We start from the raw sequence: 9,257 nt of genomic DNA, 5'->3' as shown, positions 1-9,257 counted from the left end.
CTGTTGAGGGCCATTTGCTATTAAAGGGGAGGTTGCGTTTTAGGGGGGGAAAGAGGTTGAATTAGGTTGCTGCCTGCCAGTTTCTTCATTAGCTGCTGAAGTTAAATATTCTTTAGCGGATGTCCTTTAGTCACGATACAGCTGAAAGGTTGAGAGATACTGAGATTTAGAGATTCTTTTCTTTTATTTCAGCCCAGTAAAGAAACTGAAAGGATATAAAATAAGGAATTTATTATATATTCCATGACTCCTATATTCCAGGACTATATTATCCTACTCATTATGAGTAGAACCACTGGTTTGACTCCACCATTTGACCTGTAGGGATTTAATCTTGTATTTCAATGGTCATGACCCAGCATGCACTGGGTGAGAGGCATGAATAATACCCTGGACAGGTCTCCAATCTATCGCAGGTTACACACACCATTCACTCACCATGCATTTTCATAAATAAAAGATTAATTGCAGTTATAAATTGAAGACTCTGTTTTTTATTGGTTTTCAAAAAAATCCAAAACATTAGAAGACCAATTTCAGAATTGAGAGACTTCAAACTTGTGTGTTTGGATATCAATGGTTGTTTTGCTTTGTTCTTGTGAGTATTGCTGTGGAAAGTAAAATCCGCATTTTAACAAAACGGTCAGATATTGAGTTATTTGCAATGATAAGGGGATTTCTAGTGTCTGTGTCTGTCCCTTTTGTACACAGATCTACAGCTGGGGCCACTCCTCAAAATCTGTATTGTCTCAGGCATTTCCTGTTTCCCATTTGGCACACTTCCTGTCCACATCAGAGTAGGATTGTTTTTTCAGGGACATGGGAAACTCCTCAAATCAGAGGTTTTCTGATTTCTCACAGGAGAGATGATTGGCTCATTTCACTGTGTATTTTCCCCTTAGAACATGACTCACTTTGAAAGAAATCCATCCAAAAGTGAAGTGTGATCGCTTTCACGTGACAAGGTAGAGTCTTAGCATGGACCAGATTCTATTATTCTTTACGTCAATGAATTAATTTTTCCACCATCCTTTTAAAATTCTCACACTTTTGTCCGCTAATATTGGAAATTCGTGTTGTCACTGTACGTTGGTAATTAGGCTATATGGAGATCTTCACGTAACCAAGGGTGCGTGTGCTTGAACTTCCGAAAAGGCCTGTTCCCTTTTCCTTTTCCTAAGGCTGGAATGTGAAGCAATACAAACAGGACGCGAATGTAGAGGTCGAGCCAGCTCAGGGTCATGTGTGTTCTACAGTGTGTATGCTATATACTTGTAGCTGGCATGTGTATTGAACTTATATTGTAGAACGGCTGCTGAAAATGATGTTCATAAGCAGCGCAAATCATGGGGAAGGTCGTTGTGAACATAAAATGTGTTGTAAAAGGTTTACAAAAGGGGGAACAATTACTGTCAGATATTGAGATATCATATTTAGGCATATTTAACCTGGATAAAACATGGGATGCGACGATAAGGGATTGCGAGTTGTTAAATAACAGGGTAAACAGTGCAGACGATTGCAATTGAAATGTGTTAGGCCACCCGTTAAGACTTCAGGACAGCCGCAGATTGCAGCAACAAGTATTCCGTAAACCTGGACCTCAACAGTCGTCGTTTGCTATCCAGAAGACTAAGTGATTAATAACGTTTATTTCCTCCAAATTAGCAGGAAAGGGATGACTCCATTGGCCATGAAGATTCAAGTGGGGGAAAGTCGGCAAAGGCTTCCTCTTCTAGCATGGACACCCTTCCCTTTAAGGGTTGTGTTGGTACTTTCGCTGTGACCGCGCGGTAGCCAGCGAGTCCCAGCAGTGAAACAAACCTTTCCGTCAAAGCTCCTGTTGAATGGCTATTTAGATACCCCGTGGGTTTCTTCTGTAACCCGAAAAGTAGTTGCAAAGGGGGAGAACGAATTTAATTGTTTCATAAAAAACCACTGCCTGGACAAAACCGCGGCAACAACAGGTGACAAAGAGGTAAGTTAGCTTATCTTACGCATTAAAAGTTACAGCACGCTAACTACAGGAATGTTGCTGTCTGGTTAACTTTCAGGATTTAACGTGAATGTTTGATGTTGTCTGATTGGCTTGGGGACGAGTTCAGAGCATGCAACGCAAAAATTTACAGAACGTTTAAAAATACGGGTTCTAATTGAAATTATGTTGCTAACTTCTGTAGGTGCGGCCGGTATATTGATGGCAGTATTTTTCTGAACACGACCATCAAGTAAGCATATACAGCATGACTAATGTATAAATACAAAACCTTCTCGTTGTCTTTTTACTTTCTTCCCCAAGTTACATATTTGTGCCTGCTTTACAAGATTACAGTTTTGCTTTGAGAAACCCATTGCACAATACCTACAGTTAGCTGTCTGCAGCTAACGTTAGACTACTGTATGACACTTAAAATTTGGTATCCACGATGACTAACGTTTAAAGAGTTAAACGACGCAATCTGCACATTCTAATTAACTGTTAGCTAACGTTTTCTGTTCGATGTGTCGTTATACATATAACCGATGTTACACATCTTAGAAATGTCATTTTCACTTAAAAAAAAACATTTCAGTTTTGTTCAAAAACGTACCTAAAGTTTAGAGATTGTAAAGTTTATTAATGGAGACAGCTGACGTTAGATGTCATTTAGGATAATGAGCTAGTATTTTAATTTGTCGTGTTTGAAGTATGCCATTTTTAAAAAACCTCGATTATAAAGAAGAAAATGCACGTGAGCATGTCAGGGATGCAGTTTCTCTGTATTCAGTGTAATTAGCCACAATACATAGCTGTGATAAGAGCGATGGAGTTTCTCTTTCATGCATTACCAGACGAAATCAGTTTGTTTACTCTTGCCTGGTAAAGTTTCATTTTGTCGGTCCTAAATAAAGTATGACAGTTGCAGGGCTATGAACAGAAAGCTAGCTAAATTAAAGGACACGCAATCTGTCTGCCACCATAGTAGACATACATCAACGAGCCAGTGGGGCATTTGTCAATTTAAAAAATCTCAGTTTCAAAGCTTCTAGCAAAACAATAACATTACTTTTGCAGTTTTGTTATTTGTATTCATTTGACAGGCACGGCTGATAAGTTCTTATGGTTATGTCGACATGGCATACTTTACCAGAATTTTAATGTGTAACATAAATAGAGTATAAATTCCATTCTGAAAATAGGAAACTCCAGCTCTATTGAGCAAGAAATTACCTAATAAATAAATATAGTTAATGTTCAGTCAGACAAATTGAAGCATCACACTGCAATGCAATGTTTGCTTAATTTTTCACAAATGTGATGAACTAAACTCTGCAGGCTTAGCACTAGAGTGTGCTGAGCGGGTGTTTTCATGTGATGCTGTGCTGCAGTAGTCTGGCTCGGTAGCCCATGTGGTATTGGCTAAGACTAGACTCAAGCCAGGTCTATGTTGACTAACCTGACATGTGCTAGTTGCTTGAGTTTGCTCAGGGTTTTGATGTGCCAGCCCAAAATAGGGGCATCTTATGATACAGCATTGCTAAAGCTCATTCTTGCTAATAAGCCTTGCTAATAAAGATACAGTTCCCTAGTGTAACCTAGTGTTACCTTAGTGTAAGGTAATAGCTAGCTTTGTATATTTGGGCTGCAAATAGTTCAAGATGACATGATAAGCCACAATTTAAGGAATTATGTCAAAATATTAGGCCATCTGTGCAAAAAAGCAAAGTGCTCATTGTAATTTGAGATGACTGCTGTGTAGTATGGACCAGAACATGTGGGATTTTTTCTTTGAATCCTGTTGTCTTTCCTAAAATTCGGAAATATGAATGCCTTGCAGAATGTTTATCCACCCCCCACCCTACCCATTTGTACAAATAGCTATGTCACAAATTTTTAGGTATTGCTTCAATTTTCATGGGAGAGTGACCTCGAGAAATGTTTCCAAAGCTATGTTTTCCCAAAATAGAGGCAAAACAATTCTCCTTTTTTTCCCCCCATCCAACACAGTTAGGCATTTTGTTGTGTTTCAGTAGAATCAAGGATAAATAATGGAACCTCTGCAGAACCTGCTGTCTTCTCTTTTGTAGCACAGGGCTTAATTGTGATGGCACAGCTGCTGGAATGTGGGCGAGCTGTTGGGAGTCACAGTTTCATCCCTTTCATTCCGTTTGCCACGTAGGGCCGAGCCCAGCATCTCTGGGCCACGACCAGCCCGCCAGTTGTTCCTCTTCCTTTCCAGAGCCTGTTTTTAGGATGGGTCACGTGGCGTCAGTGCTTTTAATAACCCGCCTTTTCCCCTCTGTCAGTGAGCAGCAAGACCAAGGCAGGAAGCTGCCATTTGGTGCGAATCAGAGAAAATCTGTGCAGTTTTTTTCTTTTTTGTGTTATTCACTGAAAGGAGGAGATAGCGTGGGCTTAGTGAAAAGAATCTTTCATCCCAAGCTGTTTCTATTTTTAAAGCCGACTAGCCCCTCACTTAAAGAGTTAGCCTACTGTAGATCGCTATGTTTACTGCAATGCAAATGCTAACAAACAAATAAATTGTTTGAAACATTTTTTTCCAATGGAAGTGAATGCACATGTTTTCATGTGTGAACATGATTCATCTGAATATCCTTAGAAAATGACACCGTAATTGCATATATAGTAAGATGAATATTTGTTAAATCTATAGGCATAGAGTGACTATCCAATTCTGTAGCAAAGCACTGAGAGTGTAAGTATGGGGCTAATCAACTATAGCAATGCACATGATCTAATTTCTATGACTGTCATAGTTCTGAATGTAACAATCTAATTACCTCAGAAAATACATTTAAAAACATGTCCTTGTCTGCATATGAAGAGCCCTGTAGAGGACTGAAAAAAAATGTCACACAAGCAAATGGATTTGAATGGAACACAGCCCTTTTATACATTTTTACAGCCATATTTTGTTTAAAACGGGAGCTCTTAGTGGTAACGAGCTATAGTGATAACAGTGTAGATGGGGGTTGCCACAATACTTTTTTTTAGGTAGGATTATATTGAACATATGTACTTTATTATAATAGCAAATAGCAACAACTGCATAGTCATTTGACCACATATTTGAGTGTGGTTTCCAAAAAAATATGAGATACCAGTAGCATTGATCACTAGGATACCGCTCATAGTACTACAATATTATTTTGTCTGGCCAACTTCATGATGCGTGCATTCTCATCTGTCATCACACACGCAGTTGTCTATGAAGGCCCAGTATTCACAGACACAGCCTGTAACCTCTGATGTTATTGGCTCAGCTGACACTAGCATATTGTATGTGTTCCTATTACAGGCTCCATTCACACAGCTAGGAAACATGGCCGAAAGCTTAAACGACGTCTGAATTTAAATGCAGAGGCAGACTCACCACTGACTAATGTGTGAGGGTAAGGCTGTCTTTGAAGGTTGGGCACAAGGTCATTCCAAGCCTAAGGCAGTTCTGTTCAACCAGACAGCACATCAAATTACAAGCCATGGTCAGTGTAGGAGGGGGGACAGGATTCTTTGTAAAAAAAAAAAATAAAAAATAAAAAAAAAAAGTGTGTAAGATTTGCAGGCGCACACTTCTCCTAGATACACATGTGAAACAAGTGGATCATGACAGAGTTTCTGTGGGTGGGTCTGTTCCTCTCTGAGGTGCATTTAGCTTTGACAGAGTTAATATCAGCACCACTGAAGTGTACTTACGGCTTATCACTTTCAATGTGTTACATAATCCTTTAAAAAGCATTACAGAGGACCACTATACACTGTAGTGGAACACTTTGAACACTGACAGGTTAGATGAATAGTATTTTTAAGGAAGCACAAAGTGAAACTGACCTAATTTTTACTCTTCAAGTATTTAATGCTTGAAATTTGTGCAAGTGACTTAGCACTCTGAAATTTAATTGTCTGCCATAACTGTTTGATTATTTATGAGAAATGGCTGGCTTTTTGTGTTGATGAGGCAATACACAACAACTCCAGAACATTACAGAATGCTAATGCTTCATCCCTGTTTGCTGTTGGAGAGAGACATGCGTTTTCTGAGCGGCTGTTGGGTGTCCTTTAAGTGCATATCTAAAGCAACACTCCTGTAGTGATTTTCCTGTAACCCTGCAAATGAACACGCATAGGTGTAGGTGTCTGTGGACCCTGTCTGGTGTGGTTTTGTGTGGATGAACACCAGACGGGGTCCACAGACATTCATACAGAACCACATCCGAAACTCAGACTGGAGCTCTTGAAGTGTTAGCACTCTGGTGTTTGTGGGTGGGTGGGGACGCCTGACCGGCCACATCAGTCAGGGCTGCTGTAACCTCCCACACGGGCAGGCCATGAGGGCAGGGCTGCGGCGCTTTAGCGACGCGTCCGCTGCCAAGCGCGACCCGAGCGGAGGGGGAACCAGCGAGCGGCGCTCCCGGTGGCCTTCGAGGGAACAGGCTGAAGAGCCGCCAGCCCCGCAGGGGGTTGCGCTTCTCCAAAGAGGGGAGGAGGAGGGGAAGAAGCGGCGGGCCCCGTTTGAACGGAACAGAGGGCCTCAGTCCAGTGTGCCGAGCCGAGTGGCGAAAATGTGACCAAGCGAGGGGCCAGCTTATTAGCACACAAGCGCGTCCAGTCATTGAGGCAGCGCGGCCTCGGCCAGGCCCCAACAATGACATATTGTGGCGCACAATAGTGGCCCTCTGTTATTTATATACAACCCCTGCACCCTCCATCCCAGAGACATCCTCCATCCCTCCCTTCGGCTAATCGCTTTTGACTCTACAGCTTCCACTAATTGTTTGACTTGGAGGATTGGACAGAATTCGAATTTGGAGACGGACCCATAAGATTTTTCTAAATGTGCCTTCCCCCCCCCCCCCCCTTCCCCCCCTTGGTTACCTGAGAGGAGGGAGCATTGAAGCGACTGGGTACTTAACACAGTGATGTACATACTGCATTACTGCACTTCCCTCTGTGGGGAAAGATAAAGTGTTGTGCTTGTTCTCTTGGTAATATTCAGTTTTGCCTTGATAGCAAGTCATGGTACAGTAATGTTGTTGGGAGAAACACTGGCATTAATGTGTTGTGTTGTGATAATATGTTGTTGCTGAGAAGTTGACTTGATTGTCATTGAATGGATCTTTGCATTCGGTTCCATCTGCTGGTATCTGTCATTTCAGTGTCATATTTGTGAGTAAAATTGCAAATTCCATACATTTGTACCATATTATTATCATTGTTAAATGCCGCTGTTCTCAGTTACTGTACACATCATGGAATGTTTTGAATTGCTGCAAGGTCCTAGGCTAACCTTCGAGTGGTACGTCGGCACACTGCTACAGTGTATGGATAGCTATGGCTTGGATTAGTGGTCAGGACCCATGGTGCCTCATGAGGAGGCATTTACTTGCTCACATATCCATTCATTTCAACACTTAAAACGGTGTAGGCCTAAGCTCAATTGATAATTATTTTGCCTATTTTGCGTAAACGACGAACATTTTCTTGCAACCATATGTTGCAACAGAATCAAGGTTTTATGATAGTCAGAGAACAAGAAGTTTGTAAACTGGCTGTGAGATGAGCATAGTTGGAAACCCCCTCCCAGTCACCCACTAGTTGCAAATTTCATTAAGTGAAAAGAAAGCCAGTCTTTAGTTGTTTTCGTGTAGCTCATGATTGTGGGATCTTATATTGTCCATGAGACTGTGAATGGAGTGCCTGTGTAGGGGTTGCCGATCATATGGACAGCTGTGATATGGAGTTGGGTGGAGCTAGGGAGGAGGGGGCATTGGTGTGTGAACTCAAAGCACCAAACGAGGGTGCGATTCAAGGGTGTCCGTCAGAACAGACGGCTCTGGCGTGACTTGCCTTTAATGTGATTCATGCACTGACGGTTGTAAACCTGTTGAGGAGGTGGATGGAGAGTGTCCTTTCAGAGTTGTAGAAATCGCTGGTTGCGAAAGCTTAGTCTGGTGATGACTGAAACTAAGATGAACATGCGACCAGCTATGCTACATGGCCAACCTCGTAGTGATGCCTTGATTTTGACCAGTATTTTCACCCTTTTGAAGCCAAGAGGACCAGAATTATGTTTCAGCACTGAAATACAATAGGGCCAAGCTGATTTTTTTTTTTTTAAATGATAAAAATAAATATTTTGTGGGGTCATCATACACGGCGGTGTGTTCTCAATTTGGCTTCAGAAAGTAGCGTGACCAGTTACTACTTTAAATGCCCTAATTTTGCATGCATTCCTTCAATTTTGTAGCATGGTACCTACGGGTTACGGAGGTTAACTAGTGTGTCCACTGAGTGGGTCTGTGTCTGAAGATTGTATTTTCAACTGTCTGTCTGAATCTGTCACCTTCTTCTGGAGGAAAAGGTGTTACATGCAAGTAGCACTGAAAGCAGAAGGAAGGAAACAGGCTTGTGAACAATTGGTGGAAACTGTGTCACTGTGAGCCTGTAAAACAAGAAGCTGCTGTGTTACATAAACTGCAGGAGGCATGTTGACATATTTATTAGCCCAGAAAGCACTGCGAAAAGTGATTTTTGTGTTTAGGACTACTGGACAAGGTATACAGTAAAAGAAAATTGTCGACAGCCAACTGGCTTACTGGAATTTGATCTGTGTTTAACTGCTAATTCTGTGCTCAGTATATTACAGGTTTTTAAACGTTGTTTAGACTTTGCATGCTCTGCTTGTAAGGCTATTGCAGCTGGAGCACTGGCTCCTTATGTATACCCAGAGAACCTGCTGTATAGCCATTCCCGCACTGCATTTTTCACAGTTGCTAAAGCGACCTTCTGCCAAGATTTCTGTGTGCCGTTTGTTTTCTCTGGCTTGAAGTCCGCATTGGTATGTTGCAGAAGGAAATTTGCTTTCAAAAACATTTTGGGTGATGACTCCATGCAGCCTGATTAAATGTCACACAGTGCATAGGCCAATGTCGAACTGACTTATTATCATATGCACACATCTGGCCTGTTACAGGAAAAGACACCAGTGGTGCTTAATGTTTTTAAGTCCTCTGAGATTTCTTTTCTGGCTAAAATAACTCAAGGGAATTGGAAATGTAATGCATTTAGAAATCTTTTAATTTTTTGCAGATAATTAATGTTACCCAATCAGTACCTGACAAAGTCTGAATCTGAGAAATCTCTTGGCAGCAAGCCGTTTTGATCTACTGGTCTCCATGTTTGTTTGCTTACTCTCCCTCCCTGTCCCCCGCCGCCATCATCAGGCTAAACCCGCCTACATAACTTGACTGGGGAAAAA

General features: G+C 41.5%; 1 protein-coding gene across 6 annotated transcripts in view; it reads left to right on the top strand.

The window, feature by feature from the left end:
* The first annotated feature begins 800 nt into the window (after positions 1-800).
* arap3 (ArfGAP with RhoGAP domain, ankyrin repeat and PH domain 3) overlaps positions 801-9,257 on the top strand; it is a 42,793-nt gene continuing 34,336 nt past the window's right edge. For 3 of the 6 annotated variants that reach the window (XM_064328118.1, XM_064328117.1, XM_064328112.1), the window contains exons 1-2: positions 801-965; positions 1,669-1,978. The gene's annotated coding sequence lies outside the window, so the exon portion shown is untranslated. Of the gene's footprint in view, positions 966-1,668; positions 1,979-2,180; positions 2,229-9,257 lie in introns of all 6 variants that reach the window. The other 3 variants (XM_064328114.1, XM_064328113.1, XM_064328115.1) reach the window with 3 other exon arrangements.

The sequence above is a fragment of the Anguilla rostrata genome, chromosome 3 (assembly GCF_018555375.3).
Source record: "Anguilla rostrata isolate EN2019 chromosome 3, ASM1855537v3, whole genome shotgun sequence".
NCBI lineage: Eukaryota > Metazoa > Chordata > Actinopteri > Anguilliformes > Anguillidae > Anguilla > Anguilla rostrata.
This window is presented reverse-complemented; position numbering and strand designations above follow the sequence as displayed.